The 22,171-nt window shown below is 41.9% G+C and overlaps 1 protein-coding gene across 2 annotated transcripts in view; it reads right to left on the bottom strand.

The window, feature by feature from the left end:
• ALKAL1 (ALK and LTK ligand 1) overlaps positions 1-22,171 on the bottom strand; it is a 34,261-nt gene that overhangs the window by 9,177 nt on the left and 2,913 nt on the right. The gene's annotated exons all lie outside the window — the stretch shown is intronic.

The raw sequence follows: 22,171 nt of genomic DNA, 5'->3' as shown, positions 1-22,171 counted from the left end.
CTGAATACACAGGTACTGGTAGATACAAGCCATACATCTGAGCTGAGAAGGATCACTAACCGTGATGCACTCAAAGACCTCAGTGATTAAGCAGAGAAATAAGGGATCAAGGGTCCCCTTTTCTCTCTTGAAAGATAGGAGAAATATTATGGAAAATTGACACCTATCTATTAGGGTCTTCCAGTTTCCCCAAAGTTACACTAACATCCACAACTAAGGCACTCTGGAAGGCCTGTACCTCCCTTGTGGCACTCAGTTTTTATCATCAGTGACACAAATAACAGGGGAACTGAGCTCACAATGGAAATGCTGGTGTACGTGGGTGTCAGCATGGGACCAGAGAGAAGAAATTACATTTTGTAAGTAACAACATACTGCTGATTCTATGGAAATGTAATTTCTCTCCCTCAATGTACCTTGAAAACATAACTGGACCACTGAAAGCAACAGAGCAACAAGTAGGGTGCCTTTAAGATAGATATCAGACATTAGAAATGGCAGTATCTATAAACTAGTGGGAGAACATTTCAACCTCCCAGGATATTCTGAAACTGACCATAAAGTGGTCATTCTGGAAAGAGAAACTTCAAAAGAAGAAAAGAACATGAAACAGCTGAATTATGGTTTATCAAGAAGTTCAATGTCATCTCTTGTGGGTTAAATAAAAACTAATAAGTTTTGTTACATCATGTGTCAATTAGCTTATCAGTGCCAGAGTAGTAATTTTGCTAGCAGCCTGGATTCAAGATGCTTCTGAAGGGTATAGGTATAATCCAAACCATCAACCAAACAAATTTAATACCAGTATTCAGACTCACATAGGCTTAAGGAGGCTTGAGGAATATCAAACAGAGGGCAATCCTCATGTTACAATCTTAATTTCAAAATACAGTGATCCTTATTATTTTCTGATACACCCAATAGTCAATACAAAAAACTTTGGAATTTCTACATATGCCACACACCACCACATTCTCAACGCCTCAAATTTCATACCACTTGAACTAAAAGTTCCAAAGTTCATGCTTATTTTATAAGTAAAACTCCAAAACTCATCTGTTCTCCATGAAAAACAGCCATCCATTATTTAACACACTATGTGGTTAGTGTTCTATGACATGCACCATGGTTAAGTTTCACAAACACTGAGGACCGGCAACCACACAGTAAGCTGAATTTCTCACCGATACAGACGCACACCTGCTGTTCTTAAATTTAAGAAACCTGGAATGAACCGCACAAAGCTAATGAGCTGCATGTGCCCCCCTAAGGCAGTTGTGTATGTCTTGCACTATCCTTGAGTTTCAGATCTTTCCCCTTAACATTTGAAGTTGTATTTAAAAAAAGAAAGGCGGGGAGGGAAAAAAGTGATGCCTGGCTGTCTGGAAAGCCTGAAACCAGAAGCCATATAAGTCAATCTCAATGTTTATTTTCAATGCTCAAAACTTCTCTAAACTATCATAACAATTTTGAATACCTCTCAAATGAGTTTGCACATCCTGAAAAAAGTAAAAGAGGAAACCTGTAGATGGGGAAAGGATAGAAAATGGAGAAAAACATAGCTGGGGTAAAGCATTTCACAGGATTTATAGAGTGGAGTTAAGGAAAGAGGTAATATATGGGAATAGTAAGGATGGTTGAAAGCAGTGAGCTGTGCTTTTTCAGAACACAAAAATTTGACAAACAGGTTTTGAAGGATGGGATGCCAAAATAATGATGGGGACTAGACAGCATTTATATATTGATATAAACTAAGGTGACAAATCTAGTAGAAATATTTCCCACTATACTTAAGCACAGTAAAACAGTAATGGAGTACACATTTTTCAGCCTGTAACAGTAAAAAATGATTAAAATGCAATATCCGTTTTCTTTGACACTTACTTTCAAAAATATTTCAATTATTTAATAAATCTTGTTCTGAAATTTTAGCCTTTTATTGCTAAGCTTGAACAGCAGATGTGAATAAGACAGGGCTGGACCAAAATATTTGATTTCCTGAGAAAGAGCGGGAAATAGTGCCTCCCATTCTAGTCAAGGTGAGGTGGAAGCCAGAGCCAGCCAAGTTATTTTGGTGCTGGATAAAGAAAGCCCCTCCCCTCCAGTCCCTGGCTCAGCAGTAAAAATGCAGTAACTGATGGTTTGCTGCCCTTTCATGACACCCTAAGTCAGCTGCCTGCTCCAGGGTCCCCAAGTGACAATGCCAGAGAGGGTGGCAAAAGAGACACAGTGTTTTCCTGGGTATGGGGGGGCCATTGGTGCCACTGTGTCAAGTTTCCATTAAACTTTGACTCTTGTATTTATCTTGAACCCATTTAACAGAAACAAATCTGAAAAGCAATACAGTCATACCTCTTCTTGCAAATGCTTCATGCTGTGGTTTTTCGGGTTAAGAACGCAGCAAACCTGGAAGTGTTTACTTCCGGGTTTTACCACACACACACAAAAGCGTTCTGCATGCTTTGCACATGCGCAGAAGCGCCACTCTGGTTACAGACTTTTCGGGGAGCGCACAGCACCCTGGAACAAGTCGTGTCCGCAACCAGAGGTACCACTGTAGTTACCGGTCACAAGTTAATATCCAGAAAATTTAATGCTATGTTTACATACAGAAATCCATTATTACGAAAAGCTCACTATTTCTCAGGAGAAATAGCTGCAGGTTTAGTCCTTCAAGTACTTCTCTGTCATGAGTTCTTGTAATATGACTTACACTGGCAGGGTGTATTGTGGCCCAGATCCAGCTAAGATTTACAAAGATCCCACCAAAAGAGTCTGACATCATTGCATTTCATAACAGTAAAATGTCATACAAGAGAACACCACCACTAAAGCAATTTAGGGGGGGGGGAGATAATTAAAAAATTGTGGCAATAAAAGATTTAGTGATTTAATTGTGGAACAAAAAAGATAGTTATTTTTTATTCATTGTAAAATTAAAAATGTTATTGTGCTTTGGCAGCAGTGCTGCACGTGACACTTTACACAAGGGCAGACATTGATGCCGAAATCCATCATCGCCTGAGCTCTGCGAGTGCAGCTTTCTCCCAACTGAAGTGCAGAGTATTTGAGGACCAGGACATTGGCAGGGAAACCAAAATCCTTGTTTACAAAGCTGTTGTACTACCAACCTTACTGAATGCTTGTGAAACGTGGACCACTTATAAATGCCATCTCCAACTCCTTGAAAGATTCCATCAACGGTGTCTCCGAAAAATTTTACACATCACTTGGGAAGACAGACAAACTAATGCCAGTGTAGTGGAAGAAGCAAAGATCACCAGTGTTGAAGCAATCATTCTTCAACACCAACTCTGTTGAACTGGTCATGTTGTGTGGATACCTGATTATCAGCTTCCAAAGCAACTACTCTATTACTAACTTTAAAATGGAAAGCGTAATGCTGGTGTCAACAAAAGAGGTTCAAAGACTCTCTCAAGGCAAATCTTTAAAAATGTAGTATAAACACCGACAACTGGGAAACACTGGCCTGCGAGCGCTCCAGTTGGAGAACAGCCCTTACCAAAAGTGTAATGGGCTTTGAAAACGCTTAAACTCAGGATGAAAGGGAGAAACACGCTAAGAGGAAAGTACACTTGGCAAACCCTCACCATGATCAACTCCCACCCGGAAAACAGAATTGGCCTCCACAGTCACTTACGGACTCATTTTTAAAACCATGTTTATGGCAAACAATCTTACTCAGCTATGAGTGATCGCCAAAGAAGAAAGCACACTACACACAAAACACACTCAGTCTGGTATAATCCTGACTGAATGATTTCAAACAAGCATGTGTAGGATTGCTAGAATCATAGAATTGTAGAGTTGGAAGTGACCCTGAGGATCATCTAGTCCAACCCCCTGCAGTGCAGGTATATGAAGCTGTCCCATATGGGGATCAAACCTGCAACCTTGGTATTATCAGCATCACACTCTAACCAACTGAGCTATCCAGGTTAGGAGATGGTACTGTATCTTTCTACTGTATCTTGTAGAAATATTAGACAGAGATGAAGCCATAAAGATCGCAAACACTTTACTATCCGAACTGTACAATGTTCATGCAGAACCACCTACGAACATTTGTAAACTGTTTGAATTCTTTAAGCCAAACATTTCAGAGAATGTCCTTACAATAGGAAGGATCTACTTGAAAGCTCCCTTAAATGAAATTTAATGAAAGGATAGTGAGACATACTGTACTAAAAACATGCCTGTTCCTTGATTGTGTTAATTATTTTGGGGGCCAGACCAGGTGGTGAGGGAAGCAGGTGGTGCCAGAATGTTTCAAGGAAAAAAACAAAGATAGAGTCTTGCTGCCTGTTTCTGTCTAGAGCAGAATCAGGTCCTCAAACTTTCATTTCAGGCTTTTGCCATATTTTTAAGGGGCATTTGGGGGCAAATACCAAACTTCAAGGGAGAAGAGGGGCCATGAAGAAAGAAAAGAAAAGAAAAAAGGGGGGAGAGTGAATTCATGCTTTCACTGCTATGGTAAGCCCTTCCTCCAAAAAACTATTTTGGGTGCAAAACCACAGCCTCTGAAACAGCTACCTGGAATTCACTGCCTTCAGAATGGGGTGACAAATTTGGAATAAGCACTTCAGTCCATTCCTAGACAGGAGGCAAATATGTAGCAGTGTGGAGGCAGAACAGAATTGGCTTCTATTTGTAGTATTATACTGCCTCTAATACAGTGTTTCCCAACCACTGTTCCGCGGCACACTAGTGTGCCGCGAGATGTTGCCTGGTGTGCCGCGGGAAAAATTAAAAAATTTGAAAGATTTTTATTTTTTTAAAGTCAAATTTTCGATTGGGGCGCCGTCACTAGATGAGCCCTGGGGTTCCCTCCCTCCCTCCCGCTCTGCGCCTCCCTCCTCCTCCTCCGGGGAGGCCCTTCCTGGCTCTCGGCCAAGGCTTGGCGGCTGCCACTCACTCACTCGCTCGCCCACCCGTCCCTCCATCCCTGCACCCGGCCTCTCCCCCTCCGTCCCCGGCGCGGGGGCTGCCGGGATCCGTAGTCCCCTCGCCCTTGGGCTCTGCGCCCGCGCGGGGTGCGCGAACTACGTTTCCCAGCGTGGCCTGGCGGGCCGGGCGTTTTGTTTGAAGCGCTCTTCTCCTGGCCATGGAATGAGCGCAGCGGCGGCGGCCGGGCGGGCAGGGGCTCTTCCGCGCAGACCCCGCGCAGCCTGCCTGCGCCCCCGCAGAGATCGGGCGGCAGGATGGAGCCCGGGGATCCCCGCGGAGGCAGAGCGGTGGAGGCGGAGGCTGCCCCCCAGGTAGGGCTGCGTCGGGGTTTTTTTATTTTTGCAATGCTGCATCCACGCCGGAGGGGACGCATCGGACCGCGGGGAGACCCCTTGGCGGGCGTGCAAGGCAATGCATGCGTGCAGGCGTTGCATGGAGTGCAGTGCAATGCAATGGCAACGCGGCGCCCTGCATGCATGCATGCAACTTCCACCGGCGCTCCGGACTTGGCAGGTGAGGGGGGTCCCCAGTGGGCGGCAGAGAGAGCCGGGAGGGCGAAGGGGAGCCGGGGGGGAGCAGCGCTGCTCCCCGAGCCAAGCCCGGGGGGAAACTTCGGCGTCGTTGCGCCGGGTGTTGGAAGCGGAGGCTGGCGGGGGCCCCTCACCTGCAAAACCTGGTCGCCTCTCATATATTTCGTGCATTGCATTCATCGCCCGCTTTCTCCTCCAAGGAGCTCCCGGGGGCGCGTGTGGTTCTCCCCGTGTTATCCTCACAACAACAGCCCTGCGAGGTGGGTCAGGCGAGTGGCCCAAGGGAGCACCCAGGGATTGTCCTGGCCAGGTGGGGTGATTTGAACCTTGCTCTCTGCCCGGTCTTCGTCCTCATTTAGCCCCCACATGTGCATGACTGTGCATGACTGAGGTTTTCCCCCCTCGTCTTGGCTATGGTGTGAGTCTGTGCTGTTAATTAATGGGGTTCTGCCTTCGGAGAAGATGAGCCAGCCCTCAAGGAGGTGATTATGTAATTTGCTAGCAATTCATGTCCCTCCCGGCGTGACGCTGCGCGCTGACGTCACGGGGCTGTAATGGTGGTGTGCCTCGAGATTTTTTTCATGAAACAAGTGTGCCTTTGCCCAAAAAAGGTTGGGAAACACTGCTCTAATAAGTTATAAAGGCAAAACAAGAGAACATATGAACACCCACATCCAGCAGAATAAATTCTACCAGGTCATTTGACCCAGGTTTCAAAAACATTCAACAAAATAACCATTAGAGCTTATAGGATGGGTCAAATCATTCTGGTCCTCCTACAGGTTTCTGCAAGTCAGGGCCAGCAGCTTCCATTCAGCAAGCAGCAGAATCTAGCAGCAGTTCATTGTGTCTAGATCACTTCCACAATATAAGAGACCCTAGGCATTTATCCAACCTTTCCTCATTTTTCTTGGAACTTGTGCGAGTGCAGAACTTGGAAGACTAAGCCTGAAATCTTTGCAGTATTCCTATTACCGTGGTACCTCGGGTTACAGACGCTTCAGGTTACAGACTCCGCTAACCCAGAAATAGTACCATTGCTTCAGGATGAGAACAGAAATCGTGCGGTGGCAGCACAGCGACAGCAGGAGGCCCCATTAGCTAAAGTGGTACCTCAGGTTAAGAACAGTTTCAGGTTAAGAACGGACCTCCAGAACGAATTAAGTTCTTAACCTGAGGTACCACTATAATTTCATTTGGACTTTCTCAGCAGCATTTCTCGGTCAATTGTACACCATGAGTTTTACCATATTCTACAAATGTGCTACTTAATATTAAATATATATTTTGAAGATATTATATTCTGAAGCACATTGCTTGATTAAAAGAATGCAAAAAGCCATTTGTTTGATGGCTACAAACATTTGTTTAATGACTATTTGGTCTTTTCAACAACATTATTCTGAAATAAATGCAACTGTTAGAGAAATATTTTATTGTTTTGTAAAACATTTGGGAATATAGAGGCACCACTTAAGATGAGAACAAGATTGTGTAGGATTGCACAATGCTTTATATAGGTTCTCAGCAACTTAGTAGGATCAGCATAGTAAGGTATATTGGATTTGTAATGATTTAATTTGCTTGATTGTGGGACAAGCAGCTGGAGGCTCAAGCAGATAATTACAGCCCTAAGCCATGAAGTAATCCATATGTGGGGGGTTGTAGAACAGTCACACATGATAGGAAGCTTAAGTTAGAAATCAAGTTAAGCTGACATTCACAACACTTTTTAGTAGTACAAACTTCAGTGAATGATTAGCATTTAGGTATTCAGGGAGTTTGAAAATGCATAATACTATTGTTTCCTGAAAGGTGGAATAAAAGACCTTGCAGTAGGAGGGGAGGCACATGACTGATATTTCTTTGGCAGGAGGGATGAATGGTCACAGGGTCAGGTTTCTAAATGCTTTCCCCAATAGGCACATAAAAATAAAATTTGCCTGCTATTTAAACAGCCCCTCCCTCCAAAAAAAGACCCCAGGATGCACTTATGGCAACCTAAGACAATTTTCCCTCACATTGTCTTTATTCTGAATGCCTGTCTCTCTAGGGTTGTTGCCTTGAAACCCTAAAAATAAGAAGTGTTTGCAAAAAGTACCACATATGCTTTCAGTTCAAGCCTAATGAACATATTTAGCATCCTACATATAATTATCCTGAAGCCTCTTGACTGAGTCTGTGTTGGATTGTGCCTACACGATGCCTTTGAAAATATTTGACAGGCAGCAGTGGAAACTGCAGCCCTAAATATTATTAACAACACAGCAGAGATACTTTTCCTTTGGCAAGCAATTGTTACTCAAATTAGTAATGAATATTTCTAAGAATAAATGGTCCACATCAGTGTACATTCATTCCTTTGCCTGGCCACGTATCAAAAGCATGCCTTTCAGCCAGACATTGTGCAGTCCAGTTCAACCAAATTCCTTTTCTGCCTCTGCAGGCTTCCTCCCTTGTTCCTATAGGTTAACATCTTGTTGTTTTGATGATCATGTTCTCTGCTGCCATTTATCAAAATTCTGTCTTTACTTCCTCTTTTCCTTACTGCACCAATCCAGGGCGAAAACATCCACACACATTTCTTCAGGGGCTGCAGCTGACTAGCTGAGTGCAAGTTTTCCATTCAGAAAGTCCAAGCTTCTAGAGTTATCCGTGATTTCAGACAGCAGGGCTGAGAAAGCGCTTTCAAAGCTCTCACCAGTCAATATAGATAGCACCTTGGACACATCAGCCAATGATTCAAGTTTATATATGTTAACCTTAATCTAATATCTCCAGCTTTCCATTCCCTTCTATATTATCCTACTGCAGTGTTGAAACAGTCCACACCCATCACAATCCTATGCATGTTTACTGAGAAGTCTCCTGAATTCTATGCAAGTGTGCATATGATTGCAGCTTTGCTCTATCCAGTGTTTAGCTGTTAATTTTAATGGATTATTCAAACTGATTTAAATGTTTCTTTTATCCCTCCTTTACTTCATTTCCCCTGGTACAACATACACATTGTCTGCTATTTATTCTTCTTACTTTCTTTCTCCCCACTGCATTTTCCATTTTGCTGCTCTCTATGTGTAGAACACCCTCTGTGTTGTTTTCATACATGTAAACAAGATACAGAACTGTGTTCTCGCTTTAGGCATATTTGTTAGTTTCTAAAGTTATATTTTGAGGACTCTTCAGAGTAGTCCATGCTGAGCATGTCTTGAGGATGACCTACAAAGGCTTGCCATTTGGTACCTCCTTTCCCACCCCCCAATCATAGCTATAAGAAACTAAGAAATTCTGATTGACACACAAGGGGATTCTTGATTCACTGTTCCAGACATACAGAACTGACTCCAGACTCTTGGGCACTGTGAAATGGAGGAAACTTATACGTCTCTCTTTTGAAGAGTGTTTCAACCTTTGAATCCAAATTGAGACTCAATGGATTTTTGCTAATTGTCCCTAGTAATAAAATTATAGCTCTGCTTCCCTGTGACATGCTCTAGTTAGCAGTCTAAAACCTTAAAATATCAACTCCACAGTAATATGTGTGTATGTGTGTAATATATGATCCGGAGGTCATGCAGGCTTGGTTGGTAATAGTGAATATGCTCAAACTATGAGCATATATTATAATACCCACTGATATTATTATTAAAGCTGCTTACATTAATAATAATAATAATAATAATAATAATAATAATAATAATAATAATAACAACAACAACAACAATTGTTCGTAGCACTACAGAATGAATTAGGAGGGATTACAGCTGCACTTCTGTGGTTAAAAATATCAAAGAGTTCCTTGAAGCCTGCATTAGAAAGCATTGATTTGTACTTAAGAACCAGTTTGTGATACAATAGAGATGAAGGTGAGGGACTGAATGTCTGAACTCCCTGTATATACTATAATTTAGAAAGATAGGCTATGATAGAGCCTTTCCCCCCAGCATGCTATTTTGCATCTATCAGAAATTCTCCATGTGCACGTACATTTAAATTTATTTGTCCTTCCCTGTGGTTAGTGGTTTAGGAACAGATGTAAAACTTGAGCTGACTGTGTACTCCATCTCTAAGGATCACTGGGCAGGAATATGAATGGAAGCAGCCAGAAAATGTATGCACCAGGAGTCATCAATCCAGTGACATTCACTGCACCCATGAAAACCATCACTGGCATCCCAGAAAGGACTCCAAACTCTGAACTTTCATTTAAAAGAGAAAGCAAATCTCTAGCCCTCCTTGAAGGAAAGCCATGAAGCACAATTTACAGGTACCCTTCTAAGCAATTTCTGTAAAATGAACTAGACTTGCTACTTCTGCTTGTTAGTGTTCTTAGCCAATAAGTGAAGTCAGAGCCGTAAATGAAAAGTTAGTTGTTTGGACACCAGGCAACAGTAATCCCTAGGGTCCTATGCTTTCCCCTCCCGTTTAGTGCACTTTTCCCAAATCTGTCTTATTTTCGAGTGCTTAGAATCTCCACTTTGCCCTTCCTTTTTCCCTAGCAACTTGGATGCATCTTCCCTGTCATGGTTTTGTCTACGATTAGGTAGCCCCTTATAGGTGATTTTCTGCAAATACTGCTACACAATAGGTGTAGGTGTTAAAGACCTGCCCTCCCAATCCCCAAGAAGGCAAATGTAAAAACATTGTGAAGAGGTTCATATATGTCTTCTGCTGTGCCAGAGCTAAAGACCAAGTATTCACTGGTCCAAAAAGGTTGGTGACCCCTGGTCTACAAATAAATGTTTCCAATTCAGAAATCTGATTTAATAAAGTGATGTAAACCCTTTTGCGAAGTTCCCAGTTTACATATCCGTACTATAGTTATTGCTATTTTATTGTTATTTTACCTTTTACTTTTTTGCTATGACATGACAAAAATATGCATTTTGTCACATTTCCAAACCACTAACTTTTACTCAGAATAAACCCACTGAAATTAATGAGCTTAGACATTTTCATTCATTCCAATGGGTCAACTCTGAGTTAAAATTAGTTGACTACTGCCCAAAATTAATTTAATTTACATCCCACGCTTCCTTCCAAAGGAGGGGGGGGAAAGCTTTTTCATAGAAGTCCTTTGTTCTAGGAGCATCTTGATTAATAACCATCTAGTATGAACACTAAACAGTTTTTATTTGTTTTGCTTTTGCTCTAAATACTTAGGACTCACCCGCTATTTAAAAATTGCAGGACATGACTAAAACAAAAAACTAACCCTAAAAAGGAAATATTTTTATTGTTCTATGTCTATTTCTGTGGTCTCAACTTTGGACCTATACTTCCATAAAACTACATAGTAAAGGTAAAGGGACCCCTGACCATTAGGTCCAGTCGTGACCGACTCTGGGGTTGCGGCGCTCATCTTGCTTTATTGGCCGAGGGAGCCAGCGTACAGCTTCCAGGTCATGTGGCCAGCATGACTAAGCCACTTCTGGCGAACTAGAGCAGCGCACGGAAACACCGTTTACCTTCCCGCTGAAGCGGTACCTATTTATCTACTTGCACTTTGACGTGCTTTCGAACTGCTAGGTTGGCAGGAGCAGGGACCGAGCAACGGGAGCTCACCCCGTTGCAGGGATTCGAACCACCGACCTTCTGATCAGCAAGTCTTAGGCTCTGTGGTTTAACCCATTTCTATTTGCTATCTACTTTTTGCATTTTTCCTATGCATTTACACTGCACTAGTCATGGAAATACCCAGATACAATGACACCAAAAAAGTACAGTGGCCAAATTTAGACATAATGCTCATGTTGAGATATAACACTAAGCCATGGTTTGGCATTACATGAGTGCTTCCCTGTCCTCCTCTCACTCAGTAAATAATAAAAGTTCAAATGCTTTTGACTTTCCCTTGTTGTTTCATCATGTATGAGATAATGGATTGTCTCAAATTACGGTTATTCTAAACAAGCCAACTTCATAACCCATGGTGATTGCTAGAGTGAGTAACCATAGTTTCTTTTGACGTCTAAACTGGGAACCATGGTTGCCAGGTTCAGATCAAACCAGTCTTTGAAAACATGAGCTGGTGTCAGTTTCTAGTTGGCCCAGTTTGGTCATAACAGAAGGCCATTACTTATTATCTGAACAAGTCTTAAATCATGGCATGGAGAGAAGGGTACAGGAAGTGGGAATGGATTGCACAGGCACATGTCTCATGTGTAGCTCAGCTTAATAACATGTTACTGTACATTTAAACCAGGTGTTTATCCTCTCAAAATAATTTAGTCCCTTAAGTCCATCACTATATTATTCCTTTTCTAGAAAGCTTTCTAACACAATCATCTACACTCCTGCTTATTTCATTCCAAACTTAATTGAACGTGTTGCAAGAATGCCATCACTGATAAACATACATCAATACATACAGTCACCAAAAACATAAGGATGGCCTCGTGCCGATACAACCTTTATTCTATTTGATCATTTTCTATTCTTTGTTTATTGCCATTCTCTTAATCAGATTAAAATGCCTTAAGGCAGAGAGGCCTGTCACTCTTACATGTTTGTTCATATCTAAAGCACTGAGTAAAATCAATGTTTTGATTTTGCTCATTCAACAGTTTGTTCATAGGCCTTCTTCTAAGATAGATTTATTCAAACTGATGACCTGAAAGCAAATATTCAATAGCAAGGGCTTCTGTTCCACCGCAAATCTGGTATGAAATTGTTCATCGGTCCATCACTTATTTCCCTACATATTGATTGGGTCTAATTAATTTCCATGTATTGTTAAAAGCATACCTTGCCCTTCAAAATTATTTGCCCATGGCTACACACTGATCACAAAATTCAGATCTCACATTGGTGTGTTGGGAAACAGTCCACCTTGGCCTGTGGTGTTTTGTTAGCCGCTTGATTTTGACTCAAGTTCAGTCTATGTCTGCTTCATTTCTCTCCACACCCACCTCCATTCACTACTGGCAAATCCAAGAATATCTGCAACTTTTCCAGAATTCAATAACAATGTCAAGCTCTTATATTTTCACCCACCCAGATAAAGCTTAGCAAATTACGGAAAATGAGTGTAGGGACATCTGTGCTAGGCACAATTAATTTTTAATTTTTTAAAAAAAGAAAATTCCCATATGATATTTTTATTTTAGGATAGAATTGGATGAAATTTGCAAGCAAAGTCACATCTTCTGAGCACATGAATCCTGACACATGTTAGAAGGATAACTGTAGTAATTTTCCTGAAATTGCAACCATTATAGTTTCTGGATTTATAAATAGGAATATCTTAAACTTCCATAGTATTTTGTGGGTAATTGGTCTGAAAATTGAAGAGATAGGGAGAGATACTCTAGAGTAAGACACATGCCAAACTGCAGACAGATAAGACCCAAGGCTTTTGTGCTAGGCAGGCTGTATAGGTGATTCTGGAGTGGGCAAAATCATTCCCTCTGATTACAAGCTAATTCCACCTTCTTGATCCTCTACTTTTTCTTAAGCTAGAGACAAATCTTTTAATTTTGCAAAGCTGCTCCCTTTCCCTCCTCCCGCCATAGCTTGGTCTTTTCCTTATATGGTAAGCTTGGAGACATTTACTAATTGCTTTTTATGTATGGCTTGCTGAGGCACAACAAGGCATTTCAAGGGTCCCTGCTTTGACTTATGCAGCTTTGCACACATCCTGCTTCATCTCAGACAAACTCAAAATCTCTCAGAAGCACCCTGCCTTGGCTTGGCATTCATCCATATCCAAAGCACATCTCTATTTCCTGCCAGGTTTTATTGTACTTTTTCCCAGGTTACTTACTCCCTGTATTAGGTAAAGGTAAAGGGACCCCTGACCATTAGGTCCAGTCGTGGCCAACTCTGGGGTTGCAGCGCTCATCTCGCTTTATTGGCCAAGGGAGCCGGCGTACAGCTTCCGGGCCATGTGGCCAGCATGACTAAGCCACTTCTGGTGAATCAGAGCAGCGCATGGAAACGCCATTTACCTTCCCGCCGGAGCGGTACCTATTTATCTACTTGCACTTTGATGTGCTTTTGAACTGCTAGGTTGACAGGAGCTGCGACCGAGCAAAGGGAGCTCACCCCATTGCAGGGATTCGAACCACCAACCTTCTGATCGGCAAGTCCTAGGCTCTGTGGTTTAACCCACAGCGCCACCCGCGTCCCTTACTCCCTGTATTAGGAAGTTTGTAATGTGGATATGCCCCCAGTTTGATGTCTCACTGTGCTTATGTTATGCTGGAAGCTGCCCAGAGCAGCTGGGGCATCCCAACTGGGTGGGAGGGGTATAAGCAATTAATAGTAGTAGCAGTGGTGATGGTAATAATCAATTTTTTCATCCTTTGCATGAGAGTAGACTTTTTAGCTTCAATTTTGTCCCCCATGCTTTTTAACATGTACACTGAGGTTGAGAACCTCTAGCCCATGGGCCAGTCTTGGCCCACCAGGGGATCCAATTAGGCTTGTAAGACCTTTTTCCTGAACCCATGCCTCCCTGCCCATCAGATGATGGGCAGAAGGACAGGATTTAATCCTGCACAGGCTGTCATCCCCTGAGCAAGGATAAAAGCCCTGTGCAACACACCCTTTGAAGCACCTTGCATGTGACAGATGCTTTAAAGAGGCTTCTACAACGTAATGTAGCCCCTATACTCCTGTTTGAGCCTCTGGAGACCATAGGGGCTATTTTAAAGTATTCTACAAGTTTCTCCACTCCCTATGAGTTCCTGATTCTGGAGACTTGAAATGGAAGCATGGGGAGACTTTGGTTCCCTCCACTTCCTTTTTAAGCCTTTGCAACTGAAAGCTTTAAATGGCAGTGCAGGGAGGCTTGCAAACCACAGTGTATGACCACTGGGAAGAGTGCAGAGTGAAGAAATACCATGGGGCATCTGTAGCAGCACAACCAGATGCCTTCATCTGCCCCACCAGCAACAAAACATGTCTTTTCCGTATCAATCTCTACAGCCACAGCAGGCACCTCAACCTTCCAATAGTTTGACTTCACCCCCAAAGGTAAACTCCTCCATTGTTCCCCCGATACAGATGCCAGAAAGACACTATACACGTATCAAATTTGACCTAGGAGGCAGATCTTGATAAAGATCTTGCCCATGTAGCCAAATGATTAACCACCTCTCATCTACATGAAACCAATGGGGCAGAGGGAGAGTGAAGTACAGTATGGGATCATCAGAATTCCATGACTCCAATACCTGTTTTTCCTTTGCATCAAATCCAAGTGAGGGAGTGCAATCCATGAATGCATATCTGGCTGCTGCTCTGATTATATCTCCTGTTTCAAAGGCAAATATTACTGCCTGAATCTATTTCCACTCCCCCCTCTGTTATCACTGTATCTTTTGATGTAGTCACTGGCACCCAGTGTCCAAAATTGTATGTGACATTTAATAACACTTTGTTCTGCATCTGTTTCATTTTCTCTGCCTTGAGACTCTAGTATCCAGTGCAGGTGCATTTGCACTCAGTGGTTATTGCTTATTCCAATGTTAATCAAATCATCAACCACCCACCCCATAAATAGTGAACGGTAACTAAGGAAGTCTCCACAAAAGTTAAGTGACCCAAGCACCTTCTGGTTCCCTTGTAATTTGAGCAACGGACCTTATGGTCCAAATGTTTCATATTATTATTAAGACTACTATTATTCGGTTGTATCCAGTGGTGGCTTTGAGTAAGCACTAAGCATTTCTGCTTGTGCAAGGTGGGGCTCCCAATTTTTTGCTGTTTCCTCAACTCACTGCAGTTTCCCATGCCCCCCATGCTACCCCTGAGGATATGAGACACAGAGGAGGCAAAAATAACAACAAACGAAGTTAGAGCAGAGTCAGAAAGGCAAGAGAAATAAAGGATGATTGATGCATTTATTTATGCAAACCACTGTCCAGCATATCTGATGATCAAAAATGTTATGTTTTCTCTCAATTTAAAACCTTCTATCAGCAAGAAACCTACACATATTGGGTCAGTTGCTTATTTAGGAACTGAACTGTGAGAGATTTAGTTTGAAGCCATTAGTCCAATTAGTATATGCTATGCTTGCTTGTAGTATATTTTGCTGGACTGGGATGTTTGCCAGTGAAATGAGGGATAGCATGTCAGCCCCACAGTTCGAAACTGACATTATAAAAGTAGGGCAAATAAATTAGGTCTCAGTCATAGTAAGGGGAAATCAAAGCAAGAAGCAACCCAATAACTATTTAATAAGACTCATACTATGGGAATTCAAGAAAAACAACAGGTGCTGTGATTCAAGCATCAAAAGAATATACATTTGTGCTCCTATTTCTAAAACAAGTGATTAGCTTCTCACATTTTCTATCAAGTAGAAACCACCTCTGTGGTTTTAGGGCTATTAATTTAAGAGAGTCATCAGGGAAAATAAAGAGTAACTAAGGAACCTAAGAAGTATAACTATACACTACCAATTGTATGTCTCACAGAAAGCAAACTTCAGAATTCACCATGCTTTACAATTCTTATACTTAATCATTGGTGGGGCATCCACATGTAACTAATCATTTCAATTTAGAATTGGTTTGGGTTTTTCCCAAGCCTTGAGAATGCTTAGAAAAGTATTCAGCTTATGATAAAAATTCTCCAATGCATGACAAGACCCACCAGCTCTTTCATCTGCCAATTTCTATCACCATCTCCTTTAGTATATTTCCCCCAAACTTATGAGGGGTGATGGGATGGGAAGGATATGGCAGCCAAGCACTTCTGCAAAAGCAGAGGGCTTTCCCCAAGTTTTCAGCTCTGTGCAGTCGAGATCTCTGATCATGCATGGGCCCACCATTTTTACAGGAAATGTGGCAAATGAGATAGCTTATCAGAGTGAACTGAAGGCAGTTCCATCCAGAGTCAGAAATATCAACCAATGAAGGCAGTTCCATCCAGAGTCAGAAATATCAACCAAGCACACCAAGAAGGCTTTGTTGCTTTGGAATGGAAATGTCTTCAACTTACTGTGAGAAGAACTTTTTGTTTTTGTTTTTAAAAAACCTTCTGGTCAATGAATAAAGAGGATGAAAAATACTATGCTTGCTAGAATTCACGTTGGCAAGAATGGGCAATGAAGTATGGCATAGTAAGTCCACAAACTATACACAGTTAAAGACTAACAGATTTGTTGTAGCATTAGATTTCATAAACGAGAGTCCGCTTCATCAGATCTGTGATGAAGTGTTGCATATGATGAATTGCACTCCCATCCATACCAGGTTATCTCATACCAGATGTGCTAGTCTTTAAAGTACCACAAAATTCTTCATTGTTTTTGAAAACAAAGGATTTTGTTGCATATTGTCAATAAGGTATGTCATACAATCGGGTGGGGCAGAGGGGCAAGGAATCATGCAAGCAAGATAAACTGCAGGAGAGGAAGCCCCCGATGAGAAAATGCCTCAAACCCACTGAGAAAAAGTATCAAAGAAAAACAAACAAGCAAATTGGGCACCTGTGTGAGATTAGCAACAGAGTGAGGAGACCAGTACAGACAGTCCTCTCTCTCCCATGTTAATATTACAATTAAAAATGTAATATTGCAAATTACAAATTCCCAAGTGAACAACAAAAAGCCATTGTATCACGTGTGTTGCACAGAATGGCACATGTACCTGCTGGACAGAAGCCTTGAGAGTGTAATTAGTGCAATGAACTCTTGCCTCTCAGGGAACAAGTTTGATCCCTTAAGGCCAAAGTAGTCAACCTGGAGAAACAGAGAGGCAGAGAAGTTTGTGGATGAGGTCTTTAAAGACATGCCAAAAGCATTTCACTACCATGGACTCTATTGTCACAGAGAATTAGAATCAGAGAGGAACTATTCATGAGGGAACAAACAACTATCCTCTTGTGCCAGGAATCCACCACCAGGGACCCAGGTTCTACTGATAGTAAGTGATCTGATTATAATGGAAACAGACAGTTGGATTTGTCATGGCCATGGAGATGGCACAATGATGTTCCTGCATGCCAGGCATGAAAGTAACAGATATCATACTTCATCTAGATAGGTTGGCAGATAAAGCTAGGGAGGCATCAGCAGTCATTCCACATGTCAAGATCACTGACAGGAACAAATAAAATGTGGTTCTAGAACCAAAATTTAGGATGATATGTAGAAAACTGAAATCCAGGGCCTCTGCTGTAGCTTCCTCAGGTATGCTACCTGTTTCATGCATAGGACCAGTTAGAAAGGTAGAGCTGAGAGGTCAATGAGCAAACAAAATTGTGGCTTTTTATTTTATTTTTATTGCTTCTTTGAATTCTGTGGAATTCAAACTGCAATAAAAGAAAATAAATAAAAGAAGCGATGAAAATACAATTAAAAATCAATACTGTACAGATATTTAATGCAATAGATGCACCACTTGTGGTCTTCAGCCATAAATCCAAAGACATGCCATAGACCACCTGAATGGGAGCCCCTGATGTACATGAAAAGGTCACATTACAGGAGTTCATTTAGCTGCTCCAACATAAACTTTGATTAAAGAATAAAATAGTGGTTTCAGATTTATGCCACTCACAATCTTTTACTGAAGGCTTTTCTAGTACACACTATATATCCAAGTAGTCCTTTCTTTAAAACAAAAAAAGGTTGAACGTGTGCTATTTGAAGATAAAAGCATGAGATCAGTAAACATTCCAGAACAATTCTAAAGTTAAATGGAATGAAATTAGAAACCCAGTGTAATACTGTACATATAGGTGGTGCCCAATGTTGTCTGTCTGCAAATGGAAGTTATTTGTCAGCAGAAAAAGCCAGGGTGGCAATTCTCAGCAGTTTCCCCTCCACTCTGCAGCCTCCTATGCCCCCTCTAAATTTGCTCCGGAGGATCCTCAAACATTCTAGTTTGCACCAGGGTGCAGCGGGCTGCAAGACTGGATACTACTCTGTGAAAATGTGATCACCTTAAGATATGTTAACCAGTGGCAGACCTTGGGACCTCAAATTTGAGCAATGCCCTGTGAGAGTCCAAAATCCCCCCCACCTCCCCCTTTCCATTCTACATAATAGTTGTGGTGCCCCCTAAGCTCCGCACCCAGTGTGAGCAAACCATTCATGCGCCCCTAAATCCACCTCTGTGTTATTTTATGGAATTTGACATCTTGGGGGGGGGCGCTGTGCCCTTCCACCAACCATGCTAGGATAAAATATTAATAGCCGAATTTGCTTTCTTGAAATGTGGTACCAATGGAATGAAGACTACTTTTATGCCATTCAGACTGCCATGATAATTGTCCATAAGGTTCTCTCTTTGGTTATCAGATCCTAACTCCACTGAGAACATGGACAGCACTGACTGTATTCCTGGCATTTTGGCAGTATGGGGATAAAGGAAAATGGTGGTTGAACTGACTGCTCCAGCAAGAATTCAAAATGAATTCTAAAGGGCTCCAAACTCAATCAGCAGCAGAAGCCGAGTCCACAGAAAATAACTATTTTTAAAGTCTTTTTGTTGGTTCATAAAAGGACAGATTACCATAATGTATTGTGTTTTCCATGGAGAAAAGTTTCTAGAAAGCCCAACGATCTAATGAATTGTTCTTAATCAATGACCAATTGTTGTAATTTCTCATTGTAGCCTGAAATCTTCACATAGAAAATAATGGAAGTTGTTTAAAAACAATGGCTTCTAATCTCAATTGTAATAACTCACAAATAATTGTCAAAATCCATAGTTTCTTCATGCCATGTTTATGCTAATTTAGCTCGACGAGCTGATTATGTCTGTTACTATCTTCCTGATATTACATCAGAAAAAGGACAAACTAAAAGGCACACAGAGTAGATAATATGTAATCAACTAAAAATGTGGAATAAGTAAAAAGAAAAGGCAATTTATTGGCAATTGAAACTGAGCATTCCTTCAACAATAGGTTATTATATAAAATTTCATATTTGGACGTAACCATTTCTGTGATATTGATTGTGTGTGTGTGTTTGCAGAAAATATTCTAACAGATGATAGTGGTAATTTATGACTAGACTTACTTAACATTTGTCAAATTTTACTTGAATGCTGTGGCTCTTGAGTAGCAGCTTCATGCCAAGCATAATGGTAAAAGTGGTGTCAGAGGGCCTTGGACTTACTGGGAAATGAAATGTGCTTTTGTGAGCATGGTATCTTAGAATATCATGAGATTTTTAATATTTCCCTGTATTAGCAAAATATACAAATTCAGCCATCTTTGTGTAAACTGCATAAGGCCATGAAAGTGTAATTTCCATTAGCTTCTCTATAGTTTATCTCCAGAAAAGAAAAACTTTAATGAGTTTTATATCACTGAAAAACAAACTCTTCTGTACCTGTTGAACGTATCTGAGAATTTAACAATAATTAAATTACTTTAGCAATGAAAAAAGGTGGAATAAGTATATGTAAATAAAATGTGCATCCATTTTTTAATTTACATCAGTGGCTGCACCTCTGCTATCTGGAGCCGCAGTGCTGCAGGAGAAATGGTTGAGATGCAAGAATATATTTTAAGACAAGAGCACATTGGCATGGGATATTTTAACACCAACCCTAGTCTAGACACCATGAAGGTACAGTGGTACCTTGGGTTAAGAACTTGATTCATTCTGGAGGTCCGTTCTTAACCTGAAACTGTTCTTAACCTGAGGTACCACTTTAGCTAATGGGGCCTCCCGCTGCCGCCGCGCGATTTCTGTTCTCATCCTGAAGCAAAGTTCTTAACCCGAGGTACTATTTCTGCGTTAGCGGAGTCTGTAACCTGAAGCGTCTGTAACCCAAGGTACCACTGTACTGCCAAAGCACCTTGCCTACAGTGCAGATTGAGTGGCTCACTTGCTTGCATCTGACAGAAAACTTCCCAAAGGCATTGTACAGACCAGATATATCAGTTATGCATTGACAAGTATACAATGTACAACTGAACTCACACAGATTTGTCCTCGTGTAGATGCAGCTCTTGGGAAAGAAAATGACTATTGTCTTTGGGTACAATCCAAAGACAGACTCGTGTAAGTTCCGATGAGTCAGAACTGAAGCAAAAAATCACATAAATCATTCTATGCAAGGTCCTATGAACTCCAGATGGAGTTAGTTGCCTCCATCTCATTGCAGCCTCCCGATCCTGACATCCAAAGACCCTTAGGAATGGTGTGATATGAGACTTGGGGTGGTCACAGCTGGAGGAGGACCAGCAAAAATAAGGACAGCCTTGTCTGGTGAGCAGGAGCTCCTTCAGTTTACACAAGCCGTCCATTGGATCAAATCCACTGCCTTCATTTGATGTATTTTAGTGGGACTTGGGTACACCTAGCATTCTGTCTCTTATTTGCAAACCATCACTCTCCACTTCCAGCCACTTAGGCACTAAAAGAGAAAAGAAATTATCAAGATGAAAAAGTTTGACAAAAGTCACCACTAAAACTAAGTACTTACTTAATCACTTCCTCTGTCTAAAAATCCAGGAATGTGGTGGGTTGGTGTCAACTGTGTTTTGCCCTTAAAAATGTTAACTATAGTTGTTTAGGAAGGCTTTGCTTCTTTCTAAGTGTTAAAAAGAGTAACACGCTTTCTAAACAACAGATACATTTTTTTTTTATCTTGATCAATGTGGAGCCAGAAGCAAAATGGGAGTAATAAATGCCAGGGGCCAGGTTGTGACCTGAGAACACATGAAAGAAACCTCCACCTTTTAAAAACTAAGTCAGTGCAGGAGAGGAGATGGGTGCCTCCTGCCAGGGAACACAGAGAACAGAAATGCCAAGAGCCAGTGTTGCTTCTCCCTTTATGATTGCAAAAAGGATTTCTTTGGGGTCTATTTGCCTCCACAACGAAAGACAACAGCAGACTCTCCTGGAACTCCGGCTGCTATGTACATAAAGCTGGGAGGCTTGTGCCTTAAGGTTTTAGCCTCAGAAGACCTGTACCAATTAACAGCTCAATAGGCACTTGGAGAGCCTGAAAGTGAATGAGCCTTGCATACCCTGGAACTTTTCAGGACAAGGCAGGGAAAGTTAGGGAGATCTGCTGAGGATCAAACACCACGCTCTGTACTAGACACAACAAAACCAGGGCTGTGGAGAGCCAGCCAGAGAAATAAGGCTTGTCAGAACAGCCGGAGCAGCAAGGGAACACACCGAAACCATGAGCGACAGTAAGCAAAGCAACAGGTTAATTTGCATTTTAAAATGGCCTAAAACTCAGCTACCACTTGCAATATGTTTGGGAAGCACCAAGTCAGCCTGGCTGTTTACCAACCGGATCCTATTTCTAACAGTCATCTGGAAGTAAAGTTAAAAGTAGCACCGATTTCAATAAAGTCATTTCGAAGTCATTAGGTCAAAGTAAACCAGAGGGTAAACCTTCTGTCCTGAGTTCAAACGATGACCGCTGCATTAATGTAATAGCGGTGAGCAGGGATGGTCCTATTTTAAAGCCTTCTCCTTTACTATGCGAAACTACTAGCGATGAGGAAAGCAGAAGGTAGCACCATCGCGTTGAGGAGGCGCGCATCAGCAAGGGAAGGCGGAGGCTCATTCAAGCTTACCTGGAATCCAAGCCTTGAGATCTCAGTCCCAGGTAGGAACTGGGTTGAGAAAGGGGGGGGGGAGGTGGCGCTTTGCACCTGGACAGCGGCAGTCGTGTTCTTTCCCCTGCCCCCTGCAAGGGGGGAGCTCTGACTCAAGCTGCGATGGGGCAGGAAGGGCG

The sequence above is a fragment of the Podarcis liolepis genome (genome assembly GCF_965112155.1).
Source record: "Podarcis liolepis genome assembly, chromosome: 8".
In the NCBI taxonomy this organism is placed as follows: domain Eukaryota; kingdom Metazoa; phylum Chordata; class Lepidosauria; order Squamata; family Lacertidae; genus Podarcis; species Podarcis liolepis.
The sequence above is the reverse complement of the archived record's forward strand: the minus strand, read 5'-3'. Positions and strand labels throughout refer to the sequence as shown.